The sequence below is a fragment of the Anthonomus grandis genome, chromosome 8 (genome assembly GCF_022605725.1).
Source record: "Anthonomus grandis grandis chromosome 8, icAntGran1.3, whole genome shotgun sequence".
Classification (NCBI taxonomy): Eukaryota; Metazoa; Arthropoda; class Insecta; order Coleoptera; family Curculionidae; genus Anthonomus; species Anthonomus grandis.
In genome coordinates this window covers 16,713,995-16,733,180 of record NC_065553.1, presented here as the reverse complement: position 1 = coordinate 16,733,180, position 19,186 = coordinate 16,713,995, and the positions used below count along the sequence as shown (strand labels likewise).

The window sequence follows — 19,186 nt, the reverse complement described above, 5'->3', positions numbered from 1 at the left end:
TATGTAAGCAGGAAAACCTTTTTCACAAAAGTATCCCTTCCTGACCAAAACATCCCTTCTAAAAAAATATTTCTTAACAAATATTTAGTCACTCAGGTACACTTAGCCAAAAAAGCGTTCTTTTTTTACCCCGACAACAGATTGGTCGGGGTGTAATAAATCATTTTTAGTATAAAAAAAGGGGGAAAAAATCATCCAGAAAGCAACAGTGTGTAAGCACGGCGCACGGGCCAGTTTCAAAAATTGCCGCTCGATCCTCGCCTGGAACCCGATCAGTCGCATTCCGTCTGCCAGACCGGGTCTTTGTCGACAACACGTACATATTTCCATTCGTGACGTATATATAGTATACATATATAATTGCGCGGGGATATTTTGTTTTTTTTTTTGGTGAAAAATAGTGAGAAAGTTTTTTTGAAATTTTAGCTCTAAAATTAGTAAGTTAACAAAATTTTTGAAAATTGTGTAGAATTGTAGTTTTGATTTTTAATATAACGTATTTCCTAAATGGAAAGTTTAAAAATAATTATTAATTGCAAAATTATATTAATTATAAGTTACAAAAACTCCAAGTGACCAGTTCAGGCTTTCAAAAATCTATGTTTTGACTACCCGGCTAATTTAATGGCTTTGCTTAAAGGCAAATGTCAATAAAAATATTATTTGAATTGTTATTTTTTTATTTTTTAAATTAAAAATATTTGTCAAAAATGTATATTAGTTTTATTAAGTTTCTTATTGAAAAAATTAGAGAATTTAGGCTTTTTCAATATCCTCTATTTTTTTTAAGTTAATCTCTTCTTGTTTAATATTTTTCAGTAAAAATTTTTTTTTTGGTTTATCTCCTTGAAAGTTTTTTATTCCATATTTCAAGCAAAAAACATTAATCTACTTATTTGATTAATTATCATTGCATCTAGGAAATATCTGTTAAAGCTTATATTTTGTTTCCAAGTTGGCATTCTTTATACAAAAGATAGGAGAAGGTAGCCAATATTTTAAGCTTTAAACTGAAATCATATAAGAGAGACATACATTTTTCCATCCTCCATAATACCAAATGAGAATATCTGGAAATTCTATATCTATATCCTAACGACTTATCAATCAGTGTTATCATCCTTCACAAAATGATCTTGGAATTACTCTTTGATGCTTTGATATGAACATAGGATTTTTAATTATCTCTTTATTGCCTAAGTCTTAAAATTATATTTTTTATTCGTAATTACGTTTATTTGACTTTTTTGCAATTTTAGCAACATTAGTCGAAAGCAAAATACAATACTGCAAGATTGTATTTGGCTTTTTCTTTTTCAATCTTATTAAAATTGTTATTTTATTTGTTCTTTGGCTTGCTTTTCATCATTTTATTATGATCTTTTTTATTATTTAAGTCTAGGATAGGTATTCACATAAGCAAATAGAAAAGAAGAGCCTTTTATTTATCTTTAAGGATTCATTTATTCTGATTCCTTCTAAAACCTGAAAAGAATGATCTTTATTAAAATAAGAAAACTAAATGCTTTTTGTGCATCTCTGTCATACTAAATTTTTGACTAAATTATCTAAAAATTAATTTTTTTCCCTGCAAATCAACTATTATTTTATTAGATTTTTTATTATAATTGGATCTCAGATTAGGTATGATATTAGAAAAAGCTTTTTGGTGGTTAATATTATAATTGCAAATGTTAGTCACAGAACTTTCAATATTAGAAATGGTCTAAAATTATATTCAAATCAATAGAAAAAAAAACTAAATTTTGTTTAGAATATAACTTAAAACATTTATCAATATCAATACCTTAATTAATTAAAAATTTCATCTAGTTTTAGGTCCGCTGCTGATAAATCAATAAATGGAAATTTTTTACCTGATTAAAATATAACGCAGATTTAAATTATTTTTTATTTTAATGTAAGAACACTTTTCAAATTTTTGTGAAATTAGTATTCTAGAGCAAGAATATGAAAGGCCAGAAGTCACCTGATAATTGATTACTTAAGTATCAGGCTTTGTTAAGGTTGCATGAACTAAATTTGAATCAATTTTATGATTTTTTTTTTAAATAGAACGAAAAATATCGGTATTAAAGCTAACGATAACAAAAAAGAAAAAGCAGGGAAAGTTAAGGAAAGCAAGAAAAGTGTATAAAAAAATGAATGAAGAATAAAAGATTGCCAAATGTTAAAAGCGAGCTTTGAGAACTATGCCACTAAGATAAAAGATATCAAAAGTACACTATGAAGAAGTCTAAATTGTAAAAATAGGTGAGTACTAACAATTAAGTAAAAAGAAAAAAGGAAAAGGAAAATAAAACAGAAAAACAAAAATTTAAATAAAATTTTCATCTATTTTCATAACTACAAAAACTATATATATGTTAAGATACAGTTCAGCTCTTCCTTGGCATTGCTGACAAGTAAAATTCTAAAAAGTTACTAAAAAAGCTTAAAGTAGTAACTAAAAAGTAACTGGATGCTTAGTGCAAAAATCAATGTTCTGAATTGGAATATAATATAATAGAGTCAAACCTGATGCAGGTTATATGAATAAGTCTATAAGTGAACCTTACATATCATTTTCCAATATCGTGGACCTACTAGAAAACTCAAAATCTACTGAAGAATGATAATAAGAGACTTACCATACCAAAAACCAACTACTACCCTCAGTATAAATCGCTGACCTCCTCAAGAGTACAAATTCAGAAAATATGTCTGATCCAAATAAAAATTCGTAGTCCACTACTTAATCTATATTACTTGGTCAGTGGGTAAAACGTGGTTTGTGATTCAACTTAATTTAGACAATTACCATAAGCTCCATCGCTGATACCACTAAAGAATGATATAAATTAGCTCTAGTGCACCATATGCTCTTTGAAGTTACATGATCCCAGAAATGAAAATCAAAGCTCACAATTAAATCTACTGTTTTTTATGAAGTTGTGATACTTAATCTAGTGATAGCCAAATTTGAGTTCGAGCAATCAACTTTTGGTGTTCGCTTCCTAAGATTATCACTGATGCATTGGTGCTATTTATCCTCAGAGAATTTAGCTAATTTTATCAACATTGGATTTATTAAGATAGTTGCAATTGCTAGATCTTCTTAAAAGAATTAGCAGAAGGGATGTGCGTTATCTGCATATAAATGATATTGGCAAAATTCCAGACATTAATGAATTTAAGATGTTTCTATTATAAGAAGGACACGGCCAAGGGTGCTTTTTTGGTGTACTTTTTGTAGTGCAAATCTGTTGTTGCTGTTTCTGTAATAATTTATTAAGTTTGATGGTTTTTTCTTATATATTTTCCTTATTAATTAAGTTTAGGAAAACGAATTTGTCTCACTGTTGATTTCTGTTGTCAGTAGCTGAAGAGTTGTTAAAAATCGCGAGACAGACAATTTTCCCAAAAAACGATGCAATTTATAATGTATATTATCTTTATTATGTTTCTAGCAATGTATTGACTTTTTATGCAATTGAATTAGTATACAGCTATTTATCTAAATTACTTTTTGCAACTACTTTTTGGTAGTGGTACAATAAGTGGTTTTTTTCATGTGTTCTACAAATACATCTACTGTAATGGCATAAGTAGGATAATATACAGGGGATACATAATTTCAGACACAGAAAACAAGACAAACTAACGAAAACAAAAAGACGATCAATAAAAAAATATTTTTTTTTTTTTTAATTAATATTAATACTATATTCGATAAATTAACCAACAAATTATATCCGAAGTTAAAAATTTAAAGACGTTTAAGTGAAAATTTATTAGTCACATCATATGCATTACTTAATTAAATACTCATAGACAAAATTGAGATAATATTCCGCAATATTCCAGAAAATAAGTATATAATTGGTTCAAACTGAGTAGTGTTTGATGCATAACTTAATTGGATATGAGACACATTTTTCTAAATTATATTTTTACTCCTTATTTGTATAGTTTTCCTGAGAAAAAACTATAATATATAAAGAAAATCTAAGTATCTTGAAAGGGTTGAATCAAAAAGCCTAGAAACGGTAAGTAGATTGATATGGAAAGCTTTTATAACTGATTTGAATTTACTATATAAATGGATGAAACTTTGAAACTTTGAAAGTTTTTGTAGGTTACTGACAAGGTCAAAGTGTAGCTTAGTGAACTACTAAGGTCATGCACAAACTGTACATTAGTTGAATATGATGTGTCCCATCCAATTTGGGTTACTCTCTGATAACCTACATTAACATATGATTGGAGTCAAGTTACTAGGGAACTGTGGAGGGCCTGTAGATGGCGACTTGTATTTACTCTTTTAATGTTTGATAATTTATTATCAAAAGCGGGTTGCTGTCTATAGTTACTAAAAATCTCTTAGTCTAGTAGTATCGATTTGAGTATTTTCTATCTCTAATAATAAAATGAATAATTTTAATTACTACAAAAATAATAGTTGACCTTATGTCCCTCATCTGCTGGTGATCTCTCTATTATAAAATTGTTGTTATAGCAGAATTCAATACGTCTATTGCCACTTTTATTCCTAGTTCCTAATCTATATTGTGTTTTAGTTAATTTTAGGATGTTATCTAAATCTTTGTTAAATTAAAAACACTACAATGCTTAGTGGAAAGTTTAAATCTTGATAAATGGCTTGCTTGGTTAAAGTAGATTATATGAGTCATTGTTCAAAGTTGTCTCCGTTGGGCGAAAATTGGTAATAATAAGTCAAGAATAAATTTCTAGATAAACGGTAGCTTAATTGTATTAAGTAATTAAAATAAATATACAATAAAATAAAATAAATAATAGAAGTAAAGGTGTACAAATAACTATTGCTTTTAAAATGCTTAAGTAATAAAAGGCATACCTAATATATCAGTGAATAATATTGTGATCAACCAGTTATCAGATATAACCTTAAAAGACTTTTATAACTAAGCGAGAAATTTCAAATGTACGATCTAAGATTTCAAATCTACGATTATATAGAAATTCGTTTTTCTGATATAAATGACTTAAACAATTTTCCCTTGGAGAAAATTTGGAAAGGGTGTCTAATAAACTGTTTTCCTCCCTGGACTTATACCAAATAATTAATTAAGTTTTTTAATTAGTTTATTTTTTATATTTAATGTTACATATTCTGCATACTAATTTATTTAAAATTTTAAAATTCTTTTTTTTGAAGGCTTCGGGTTTCAGGCTATTGTTTTAAGGTTTATTTTTTTATCTAATTTGTTAAATTATACCTTTAATATTAATTTTTATATAACAAAAAAAAGAAACACCGAGACAGCCAAAAATTTAATTCACCCCTGGTACATCACTTAAATTTAGGGGTCAATTCGCGATATGGCCGAAAGTAGCCGGGCGGTAATCTAAAATACTCACGGCATAGGGAGAGTTACTTTCGTTTAGGTGAAATGTTGTTCCTGACCCTTCAAAGAATTCGGGAGGGTGAATAAAATATCATTACTACTGCAATGCGGGGTCAAAATGATTTTGCTTGAGTGCTTTAGGATCATAAATTTTTCTACGAGGGGGCGATAGAGGAACGGGGTGATTTGTAAACGTGTTGTTGCCGAGGGTTTAAATGAATTTTGTTGCCATTGAAAGGTTTAGTTTGTTTTATGGGGTGTAAAATAGTAGTTGCGTCTTTTTCAATATAAAAAATAGGCAATAATAATAGACATATTGAATTATACCATAAAAAAAAAGAATAAAAATCCCAGACGATAACTAATTTTGCATCGGATTTCTAAGGGCGCTTTTTTATCGCCTGCGTCAAAGTTCAAGGTCCACGCTGGGCTTTGTGGTAACGGAATGCCCTTTTATGGTGGTTAAATGCAAAATTAATTTTTTTCTTTCTTGTAAGTGACAGTGATTAATCGATGGACAAAAGTAAACCTAATTGATTTTGTAATGATACTTTACCGTATTGTATGCCTTTCAAAAAGCAGTGTTTTAAATGGCTTCTATATCGTAAAAAATCTAATCTTTTTCAGTTTAAATAATTAAATAAAAAATAATTTTTATATAAACGTTCAACGTGGCAAATTAAATTATGCCACCATTTAACGTGATTTATCAATCCCTAATAATGTCTTCTACAGGTATAAATGTAATGGAATAATCATGATAAAGGAAGTTCCGTGTCAGGGTAAGCATGGCTAGTCATATATCAAAGTGCATTTACAATAGAGTTTCTCATAATGGAATGACAAGTTGAAGCTTTAAAAATCCAAGAAATGCACGTTTTCGTTAAATGGAATAGAGAATTTAAGGGGATCGACTTTAAAAAAGGAATTTAATGTTTAGCATTTGAACTGATTAATAAATTTTTAAACAGAAACTGATGTAATTAGTTTATTTAAATAAATTAGCATCAGCATACATTATAACATTCAAAATAAATTAACTAGTCTTGAAAGATGTTTGTTTAAATTATGATTTCTTTCCACTAATTGATAATAAAAGATTTTTTTATTGTTTTTTTAATGCAAAGTATGCAAAACATTATTTATTTTACGATGTATTTATTTATATATAATATTAATGTATGCCCTTCTATACTATAATTTTCTTTGTAAAATGTCTGAACCGTGACTATTAAGTAAAGCCAAAATACATTTTGTTTTTCTAATAAATAAAATAAATAAATAAAATTTAAAAATGTTTTAATTTTTAGAAAAATAATACAACTTTTATTTAATTAAGAAAAATATACATTTTTTAAATTTGAATATTTATTTTATTATTCAATATTTGTTGTGTATCAACCAAATGGAATAAACTCCATAAGAAATAACTAGGAATTTCCTTAGTGAATTCGTTATAACACACTTAAAAACTAATAACATCTTAATCCATTCCAATCTTAAATAGAATTTCTTTTGTTGTTACTTAACTTATCAGGCGCGACTGGTCATCAAAAAAGTCTATGAGTGTCAGACCAGGGGATCGTGCTGGCCATTCCATCGGTCCTCGTCTACCTGTCTAACAATTCTTTTTATTAAGAATTATTTATTAACTAGCTGGAAAAGGTATGCTAAATATCATTGAAATTTGCATGGATTAAAAGCAAAAAGACTTATATGGACAACAAGGAATAAATAAGACGCTATGGATCTCTATAAAAGAGGACCAAAATAATACAATTTTTTAAAAAAGGTTTAGATTTAGTCTGGAAAATTGCACTTTAGCGTCCAAAGGTAAAAGGACAATGAATTGTTTGGAAAATTGGCTTTACGGTTATCTGTTGCTGGGTATTACTCATTAATTTTGGGAAAATTTAACGGAAAAATAGTAAGTATATTGACATGGGATCCCTAAGTAATATTTGGCTTCTTTAAACGGTAAATACAAAACAAAGAATATTAGCGAGTAGTGGCAGAAATCAAACCGATTTTTATTTGGCATTAAGGGAAGTGCAGAAGAACAAGGAGATACAAAGAAGGGCAAAATAGATTGGGGAATATTACGGAAAATTATAAAACTTTTGAAAGGATCGCATTCTTATACAAAAACATCAGCATGTAAAAAGCTTAAAATAGTAAAAATCTCAATATTGGTAATAAAACATAAAAAAATTAAATGTAGAAAAAATGTCTAAAGTTATTATTTTTATTTGATTTATTCAACTAAATTTTTACGTCACACAAAAACTTATTCAAAATTTTTGCAAAAACGTTGAAAACCTGGGGTGACCCTGATAAACCAGTTTGGAAAAATCTATATAAAGCAAAAGAGTTTCTTTTAAGTTAATAATTAATACTATGCGTACCGTAAATATCAGTGAATTACTTTTTTATTGTAGAATCCCTAATTATTAAATAATATACAGGGTGACCACGGTAACTTTGGCAAAAATTGTAGAGTAGGTAGGAACGCCATAGGCAAGTATTTTGAGCATAAGAACCCATGTCCGGAAAAGCCCCCATTCGGAGATGGGGCTGTTATAAAATTGGACCCTTTGCGGCAGGTGGGTAGGGTAAAGTTTTTTACTTTTTCTGAATACCATGTATAGTTTGTTAAATGTCAGGTTGACTTTGAAATCGCCTATTTAGCGGTTAAAGAAGAAATCACGATTTATATCCGCACAGACCGCACTAGTCGGATCAAATGTTGTGAATTGAGCGGTTGTTTTAAAATTAACATTTTTGCGCCAGATGGGAAAGCAATAAGGCAATTCTGGCAACCTATCGTACACGAGCCACAAATTTAACGCTTTAGTTTAAAAACAAAAAGATGTAATAATTGCAATAAAGCTCTCCACAAAAAATACCGGAGATAACTCATAAGACTAAAATTATTAAAGTAAAAGTAGTCTTAAATTAACAGGATTAAAATAAAACGAAGAAAATAAAACAAAAACAAAGTGATGAACAGGGGCACTACAACAGATGCTCGAAGTGCTGCCCGTTCTCCTGGATGCATTTATCGATCCGTTGGTGCCATGAAGTGCATTCGAGCGAAAACACCCTGCTGCTCTCGAATGAACTCTGCGGCTATTACAATTCGCGCAATTAAGTCCTCCTTCGAATCCAGTGGTGTTTAATACACCATTTGTTTCATGGTGCCCCACAGAAAGAAATCTGGTGACGTAAGATCAGAAAACCTCGGTGGCCACGCTATGGGACCCTCATGTCCTATCCAACGATTGGGGAAAATTTCATCTAAATAGTCTCGGATCGGCCTTGGCCAGTGCACAGGACAACCATCGTGCTGCCACCACATGTTATTAATAATCTGTAGGGGCAAATCTTTAAAATATTCCTGTAACTGGCCTTGGAGAAATATCAAATAATTTTATGCATTTAAGTGGTCGCCGACAATTCGTCGGTGGAACAAACATATCGCAGGAAATCAGGATTTTCCCCAATGCGTTGGTTTAACCACTGGCAGTAGTGAAGGTGCCGAGGGAGATAGTCAGGAAAGAGATGTTGAACTTTCTTCAATTTAAATGGGTGTAAATTGTTGTGAAAGATATTCTATACCGTCCCGTGGCTGCAACCCACTTCGAAAGCGACCTGACGGATGCTCTTTTGGGGACTGTCGGCAATACGTGCCATTACAGCATCTTCAAGTCCATCACGTGCTAGACGCAGTCGTCCTCGCTCCTGCTGTACCTAGTTAACAGTCTCGTATAAACGATTTACAATAAATTTATACTTTAGCAATAAAAAATTACTTTTAAGAACAAGATTTACTTGAAATGATCCCGTTTCCCGTAGTGTGCGGTCGACATTTACAAAGACGCTGCGGTGTACCTGGTCACGCTGTGGAAATCGCTGAGCGTACAAGCGCTGAGCCGCCAATGCATTGCTGCCTGTAGCTCCATAAACTAGATGCACATCAGCAAGCTCGCGGAAAGTTAGCCGGTTCATCGTCTACTTTTTCTCATACAAACGTGCAAGAAACAGATTTTTTTTTCTGTCAGTCAGGTTGAAGTTTCCGTCAAAAATAATAGTTGTTTGGGTGGTATTCTTTGTCGAAAAATGTGCTTTATAAAAAGTACTCTTCGGTATAACAGTTATTTAACAAAAATGATGTTTGAGAATATGATAGTCCAAAAAAAAATATATACATTACAGTATATACATTTTAGTCAAAATATTTATAAATAATATTTCTATACACATCAATATCAATTAGAAAAAAACGTAAAAAACTTGATATATTTATTATTTTAAGAAAATTGAATAATTAATATTATGAAAATGTAAATACGTTAATTATTTTCCTAGTTTTTGTACTATTTTTATTAGTATTTTGCAGTTAGTTAAGTTGACTCGTAGGATTTCTTTAGGGTTCTGCTTACGTTTGGTTTATTATTTTTATCTATAGTGTTTAGTTTTTAAGTAATTCATCTTGTTCGAGAACCCCATTTTGACCCCAATTTAGGTTATTTAGGTTATATTATTGTAAATCCCTGTAGTTCTAATTTTCTAGAATTTGTATACTTGCTTGCTTTGACTGTTAGTATTCTCCTAAAATTGTTGGTCTCTGTCGACAAAAACAATGAAGAAAATTCCAAATATTTCGAAACTGTTCCATCAGGCTTTAAAAAGGACGCGCTTCGTGACAATTCATTCAGTTTTAATTGTTTAGTCAGTTTTTACCTTGGAAACAATTAAACGATAGTCAAGGCGAGTAAGGTTAGTGTTTTAAACGTTGACAATAAAAGCATGTTCCCGAATTTCGTTACAATATCATCAAAAATATACAAAAATACCTGTTAGAGAACATTCGTAGAAAATATTTTAATAAATACAACAATTACTACATTCTAATCCAATATACAAAAACTAAGAAATAAATAGAAAATATTTGATCTGCAATATAACTTATTATTTAACATAATCATTTATTTCCTTTACTTTCTTTTAATTATGTTTAATATGAACAACTTGATATATAATAACTAACATACCTTAAAGAACAAATTTAAAAAAAAAATTATTTTAGAAAACTGTAAATATTAATTTTTTTTAATATTTGGCCTCATGGTACGCTCTGAATATTAAAATCAGGAAGTGTTTGTTTTTAATTGGATTGAGTAGCATTTAAAATAATATAAGTCGTAAGATTATTAAACATTTTTATTATGTTTAGTAATTTTTTTTTTTCATTTTTTGATAATAAAAAAGCAAAAATCGGAAACAATGTATTCGAACCGAATCCCTGCTCATAACGGGGGTAAATATGTGTAGCGAATTGTATGTACACAAAATTTTTCTGTTGTACGACATGTAACAGCGATTTCAGGTAAATAGAAAAATCCGTTGCACTGATTTATCAACATGTCCAATACGGGAACAATAAACATACAGTTCAGACTGAATATTAACTTTTGCCTGGCAGCGTGATTTGACGACAAATATATTGGAGTATTTTGGACATTTTTTTTTTAAATAATTTTTTATATTTTAAAAATATAATAAGGCATAAACGTAGAAACGTAAATTAGTAAAAAATTTACTTATAGGTTATTTTTTTTTAGTTTTTAATTGTCATTAACTACTTAACGATTTTTAGCACATAGGCAAAACCAAATAATAAAGTATATTATTTTCCATACGGTATCAAATTTATCGAGATCAAAATTAGGTTATGAAAAACAGGATTTACACTGTCAAGACCAAATAAAACAAAAAATCCATTCTCTGGATGGATTGCATTGTTTCAGTTTAAGATATAGTTGTCAGACGCATAGTTTATAATTTTATCTATTTATAAGTTAATATTATAAATGTCCCGACCGATTTTGCTTTATTCTTTACATCCTTTAAGAAGGCTGCCCTGATAATGGTTTATTTGTAAAACCGAAAGCGCTTAGCTAATATATTTTGATTTTCACACCGAAATACGCCCAGTTGATTTTATTAAAATAAGTTACCTTATTTTCAGTACCCTATAGCTCAAAATATAAGATATTTAATGTACACATACATAATAAAATTTTTCGTTTTAATTTGTCCAACCAGCACACACCGGAATTATACAGAAACATTAAAGGAAAACTCCGAGAAAATACATTTTCTTAGAAATTCTTGCTACACAAGTATACGATTTTCTAATTCAATTTTCCTTAAACCAATAAATGGAATGCTTTAATACTCAAAGGCTTCTTATTTATTTCCTTATTTACATAATATAAAATTGGTCTTAAGTAAATCTAATCCAATCATCATTTTCTGCTCACCTCATTTCCATTTTCTTTTCAAATCGTCTCCGTAAAACATAAACGGGTTTGACCCGAAAGCAATTACGTAATGCCCTCCCCTTATTATACGGGGTCCCAAAAATGAATTCAGGTGATAAATAAATAGTTTCTTCGCACGCTTCATGCTGTTTTATATTACCGGGGGTACATTACGGCGCATGTAATAGGTTTGAGGGTAGAGCGAAATGACAAGTGATCCTGGGGTGTTAAAATACCGAGGGGTGATATGGATACGCTCGTTTTTATTTTCGTGTTGCGCATTTTTTTTTCGTCGGTTGACGTGTGCGTGCTAAGTAGATTTAGCATATAGGAGTTGGTATTTTAAAAGAATATTTTTATATAGCAAGGCACTGTTTTAAAATAACATTTTTGATATTATAATAGATGAATGCTATTCTATGCTTGTTAGAAAGTTTCTGAAATTGCTGAGCTTTATCGAATGAACTAAAATATTTAAACCTAAAATATTCATTAATTTGCCTTCTTAGAAATGTTCATAATATAATTTTGTAGTTATAATAGTATTAATTTAAGTTTAAAAGTAACATTGGTAGAGGTATATATTAATCATAGTAAGTAATAAACATTGATGTAGCATAAAGACTTTATAGAGACCAATTCTGTATAATAAATATACCGGCCATAGGAAAAGACTTTTCGCCGCACGTCATATCAATCAATCGATTTATTTAATTTTAGTTTTAATAGCAGGTTATGGTATACGTATATTTTGTAACTGGCTCCATGTAGATATGCGTTTTTGAAAATATATAAAATGTACCACTTAAAGTCTGGCAAACTAAAGAGTAACGACGGAAAGAATGCGGCTACAAAAATGCGACATTGCCTAGTTTAATCTACAAAATAAATATAAAATATTGATTTTTACTTTTTTTCACTTCCAAATCGATTTGTTACACACAAAAAAAAAATAATTAACAAGTTTTTTTGTAGTTGTTTCATTTCCTATTTTTACTTAACAACACGTCTTTACCGGTAAATAATATAAAAGTATTAACACATTTTATTCAAATAATTACATTATTAATATCAACTGGCAACACCGCCCGAAACAACGTGGCTCTGGGCAGACCAGGCGCCGCCCAAATGACTTGATTAGCTGGTATCTGGTTATTCCGGTTCTGTGAAACTCCTAAGTGCAAATATCCTTTTAAAATATCGGACTTCTTCTCGCGCCATCTCTCTCCGTCGCATCATTCATATCGATTGGTATTGAAACTCCAGCGGATTCCAGTGGTGGCGTTTTAAAAGCGGCGGCATTTTTTGATGTTTTATGTTTTTCGCACGTGGAACCGTCAAGTGCTGTTTGCTGACCACGCGTTGTTTTGGTTTAAAGTTTATTTGAGGTTGTCTTTAAGTTTTTTGTTACTTGATTCTTTTTATTTATTTATTTATTTATTGTCGTTATTGTTATTGAACATTATTTGTTTTGTTATTATTTTTTTAAAATTAAAAATGAGTAATATATCTAAATGTGGAAAGACAATTCGTAGCCAAGCTAGAGAAGTAATAGCAAATGTATATAGGTAAGCAATAAATAAAAATATTCCAATAAGGTGCTTAAAATTTTTAATGAAACTGAATTATACTTATTATTAACTTTATTATTAAAAAAGTTTTTTCATAAATCTACTTGTTCATAAATTTTTATTAATGTTTTACTCATATTCTATTTGTGCTTGCTTGCTTTTTTAGAGTTTGCGATGAAGAAGCGTCTGAGAATTCCCTTAAATTGCCTCTAAAACGTAAGATAGACAGGGTGTCTCTTTACACTGGGGTCTGCGTATCGACTGTTCGAAGAATTCATCTTGAAGATCAAGAAAGAATTCGCAAAAACCAAGCCCTGGGAAAAAAAGACCACGTCAGTCGCTTGTTGAAAATGATGACGATTTTGACTTTCAAATAGTCAGGCATTTGATCAACAGATGTTATACGGAATTTAGAGTTGTCCCCACAACAAGGAAGCTAATTCAAAAGTTGCGGGAAGACTCTATTTTTCCGTATTCTAGGGAAACCCTTAGAAAACTGCTCAAGCAAAATGTTTTTTTTGGCGTAAATGCCAGAATAAAAGAAAAATATTAATGAAGCGACCCAACTTACTACACTGGAGATTGTGGATTCAAAAAACTTAGACACACATTTCAAAATTGTGGAAATATGCAAAAATCCGTGAAAATACATATTTGACTATCTTAGGGTCTGTGTAAATAAAAATAAATTATAAAAGTACAAACAATATATACAACAATTTTTTTACATATATTTTAGGTCGATTGATAATTGTGCGTGCTGGTTTAGAAAATGGATTTGTTGACAACGCGTGTTTAATATTTATAGCGGGGGTAGCTGGTGACTACCATGGCCAGATAAACAAGGAAAATTTTATTCGGTGGCTTACAGAAAAACTGCTTCCTAATATACCGCCCAATTCAGTAATCGTTTATGACAATGCTTTGTATCACTCCGTCCAAGAGGATAAGACTCCAACCAAGTCATCTTTGAAAAAAGACATAGTAGCTTGGTTAACGAAAAAAAGTATAGAATACAGGAGGTAAAAACAAATTTATGTTAAACTTAAAAAATATTTTATAGGAATTAATCATGACGCGACCGCAAGAAAATTTGATTTGTTTGATCTAGTTCTACTCCACAAGCCTCCTGATCATAAAAAAAAATTACGTAGTGGATCGTATTTTTAAATCACATGGCCATATACCAGTCCGAACGCCCCGGTATCTATGTGAATTGAACCCAATAGAGCTGGCTTAGGCAAAACTAGAATATATTATAAGAAGCCGCAATACAACTGAGAACTTCAATCTAACGGCACTAAAAGAAGTTACTAATAAAGCTATGTCTTTAATATCCCCTCATGGTTGGCAGAAATTTTGCCAACATGTTAAGGATATTGAAGAAAAATTTTGGGAGAATGATCAGGTTATGGAACAAATTGAACTCGTGGTAATAACTCTAAGTCAAGATGATGACACTGAAAGTGAAGAGAGCAGTGACGATGATCATGCTTCCGATAACGAAGCTGAGAGTTAGTTGGATACATTACAGGTATAATTCCAGACAAAAACCCTTTTATAATTTTATTATTGTTTACCTTTTATCTATCATTTATCCTCATAATACATTTAACAGTCATATCATTTATCATTTATTTAAAATTATTCACTTAGTAGCTAAATATCTAAACACGCAATGTTAAACAGCGCATGCGTTTTGAGCAAACCTAATTACTACAAATTTTGCTTCAAAAAGTTTCCTATTCCTAATCCGATTTTAAAGTAATTTGCACTCTTACATTGCCACTTTTTCTGTGCAACATGGTGGGGTCATTATCAACTTTGTTTTTCCTTATGGGCGTCATAAGGAAAAATGGATTTTTGTATTTTAAATAGCTCATTTAATTACCTTTGCAACGATGTATCACGCGTGTATGTCAAAACATTATAACATTTGTCAATATTTGTAATTTTTTTTTATTAGTCTACTATTTTAAACGGTTCTAGAGTAGTTCCAATGAGAAACCCTAACACGACTATATTTACTATAAAATAATATTAGTTAATATTTTGTCGTTTTTTCGTTTCAGGGGATTGTATTTTTTGCCATTGTTTAATAAATTCTAAACATTTTTTATTAAATATTAACAAATCTATAAAAAGTATTCTTGGAGATCTTTAAAATCCGGCACACCAATGGTCATTTTATGAATGGAATTAGGCGTGGTTTATTTACAACTGGTTCCCCTCGCCGATGCCCCGTTGTTACTCATTCGTTTGCCAATCATTGGTAGATTTATCCGCACTGGACAAATTAGCCGGTTATTTTTTTTTTCAAAATCAGTTAATTTAAGTAGAATCTAGTGTTTTGAAAATCATCTTATCAAAATATACATAATTACAAGATTGTTGTATTTGGTTCATTTATGACATGGAACAACCTCTTCGACAATTACAGGAAAAAAAGAAAATTGTGAAATTTCTGCTTGTAGTTTTGCCGAAGTTAATTTTCGCTGCAAAAGAACAAATTTCGGGAGAACTTAATTTAGATCCCCAAATAGTTGGAAATATTCTAAAGCCCATTAAATTAAGTGTTATCTAAAAGCTGTAATTAATCCAATAATTTTTTTGGAAGCACTTTTTAGTCCATGTGTTTTTGGTATATCAAATTCGGTTAATGAGACCTACTATTTAAATAGAGTTCTACATATGCAACTGGGTTGTTAATTAAGAACTTAGATAATAGTTCATCGCTTTATTTGCACTAAATTTAAATATTAATTTGGAAAAAAATATTTTAATAGCAATTTTTCTGAAAAAATAATATTTTTATTAACATAATTAAAATTAAAAAACTAATTTTAGCAATTTTATAGAACACAAATACACTTAAATATTAAGTATAATTCAATATTTTAATTTATATAGGTAGCTTAATAGATTATATGATAATATAAAATTATGTAAAAATTTCAATCATTTAAAATTTTTGTTAGGAGTACATATTTTGGAATTTTAATGTTATGTCCTTTATTGGGTTTTTGATATTTGAGGAGCAACTATCCAAAAGGCATTAAATCCATAATATGTTGTTTTAAGTAAAACCTTAAAAACCAGCAAAAGTGTTTGAAAGAAAAAATTTAAATTTTTTCTTGTAAAGAATGATTTTAAAAACAGTTTTATCGCAAAAAAAGTGCGGCTTCATTATAAAATATATAACATTAATAGAAATATGTTAATTTTTTTATTGGATTTAATTCGTTATACTTAATTGGAATGCGGATTTATGTCATCTTGCTTTGTTAGTGTGGAATTTTATTTCTTTGTGCTCAATTCTTTTTTGGCGTTTTGTACAAAACAAATATTTCATATTATTTACAAGGTTAATAAAATTTCAAATTTTAGTGAAAAACTTATTTTATTAAGAAAATTACAAAGAAATCAAATATGTAAACCGACATCTTCTTCTAAGCAGTCACAGTTAGCTCCAGCATTGTCGTGTTGTTCTTCCTCTATTTCATTTCCACTGGTTTCCAAAATAGTTTTGTACCATTCCAGTTCATCTTCTTGCTCCCATTCTTCACCAAACTCTTGAGCCAATAAATGTTTTAAAGATTTTTTCTTTTTTTGCTTAAAAGGTTCTCCTAGTTCAAGTAGTTCCATTTGCAGCTGAGAGTCCTTTTTACCTTTTCTAAGCAGAGTTTTTGGAGTTCCAGAAGTATTTTCATACCTAAAGTTTTCGAAGAGTGTTATGGAGATGGGTGAAGCTTAATTCTTTCACAACACGACCCTTTTCATGTCGGATATACCGTCAGTCTTTTTTAGAAATTCTTGTAGGTGTTTAATGTCATAAAGTAGCCAGGCTTCCCCAAGATATTTTACTTCTCCAAACTTGCTATATATATTGTTGTATTCTTCTTGATTGTTGCTTGTTTTCTTAAGGCTTTCTCTACTCGGCCAAATACCCTATGGGCATGTAAGAAACAATGTCCTCTTACCGGAAAGGTAATATTTATTTCTTTTAAACTCTCGGGTGATGTATTACATGGGCATTTTTGTTTTGCCCTCCACACCCGTCACAGAAAAGGTGAAGTTTCTGTATATTTAGGGGGTCCAGGTAATACAGATGGGCCAAAAGTGCAGATGATACCTCAACAGCCCGCCTACCAGCCATATTTGAGCCGCTCAGAAGAAAAGCGGTATATGTCAGTATTTTTTAATTTTTGAGTTATACCATTAATTATGTTTCTACTGGTCTAATATATTTAGTCGAAAACTGGTATAAGTCAAAATTTTAACTTAGCTAAGATAAGAGCTTCCTAACGTTATTCCTGTCAACATAATGGATTCGTTCGCTGGAATAGTGGTATAAGTCAAGGCACCACGCTGTTCTGATGTCGCGCCAGGTCCTATTTATCTCGCTTTTTCTTGTTTAGTCAGGTTTTTTTAGTGTTATGGTACGTAGTGTGGAGATCAGATACTGTAGCTAAGAAAAAAGATATGATAGAACTTCTTCAGTGGATTTCCCCGATTCAGCATCAGTTCTTCCTGGACTTACTGACAAAAGAAGATGCTGTTGACAGTGGTCCATTATCCGATTCTGATAAAGATTAATTTGTTTAATAACTTGTTACTCTCCTTACTGTAAGTTAGATAGTAGTATGTAAGATAAGCAGTAGTAATGTTTTGCTCGTCAAGCTCTATATTTTTTGAACACTTTTATCAGTAATAGATATCAGAGTAAACATACTACAGCTATTATTTTTCTTTGGTTCATCAGTTTTGTGAAATTTGGTTAACTTTTACGAGGAAAAGTGATATAACTCTCCAAGTTATACCACTTTTCCGCTATGTTTTTGAAAAAAACTTACTGGAAGCATGACATTGGGCGGCAAAAATGTAATTAATGGGCGCAATCAGTAAAAATGTTTACCATATGAAATTTTAGTACAGGGTTATTATAAATATGTACAAAAAAGTAAAGAATATGTTACTGTGATTTTTTAATTCATCCAGATGCAAAATATCAATTTTCTAAATTTCTACTTTAAGGGAGTTAGACCAGTTTTCCGTTGAACGGCTCATTTTCGGTCCATGTATAAAACGTGGGTTTTTTTGCATTCATATCCACACAACAAAAGGGATACTAAAATGGATTTAATACATTTTGTTTAATTCCCCGATTTCACTATAGCTGCTCCTAATGGATATAAATCATTTTGATGAATTTGGACTGTCAGGATACTAGGTTGTCTAAAATACAAGAAATTTTAATATTCACCTGAAAAATGTTAAAAAATTGATTTATTGCGTTTTGGATAGTTGCTCTTCATTTAATGTATGTTGCCTAGGCTTAAGGTCTTATTATTAAGTGTCTTAGTTTTATCATTTTGTATTTACAAAAGTTGTGGATTTTTATTTAATTTTCATAAAAACCTGGTGTTTATAAACTCTTTTTTTTTGTATTTAACTTTTATATTTATGTTAGGAGCTTATGTTTGGCCACGTATTTTACTAATCATCTGTATTGTATACATATTTATACGCAACATTTTTTAAACTATATTCAAAGTAGTGAGTTATATAGTAAATTATACAAATATAATGTTAATATTTATGAGAAAGATATAAAAAGAGTGGTCAAGAATATAAAAAAATATATTTAATAATATTTCTATAGTTGTTTATTTTTTTTTAAATTTATTATGCAACTTGATGATCCAGGAATTTTTTTTGTATATCACGGATTTAATAAATTTCTTAATTATTTATTTATTTTCATCCGATTTAGGTGTCTTTAGTAATATATTTGAAATGTTTTTATAATTTTAATAAATAATTTTTTCGTGAAGTTTTACCTAATATAAACGAAAAATATTCCAGAGGTATAATTTATACTCACAAAAGCTTCTTTTAA

At 29.9% G+C, this 19,186-nt stretch overlaps 1 protein-coding gene across 2 annotated transcripts in view; it reads left to right on the top strand.

Annotated features, from left to right (window-relative positions):
* The first annotated feature begins 296 nt into the window (after positions 1–296).
* The window catches only part of LOC126739476 (discoidin domain-containing receptor 2-like), a 305,530-nt gene continuing 286,640 nt past the window's right edge, over positions 297–19,186 (top strand). For both annotated transcript variants that reach the window (XM_050445155.1, XM_050445154.1), the window contains exon 1: positions 297–437. The gene's annotated coding sequence lies outside the window, so the exon portion shown is untranslated. The remainder of the gene's footprint in view (positions 438–19,186) is intronic.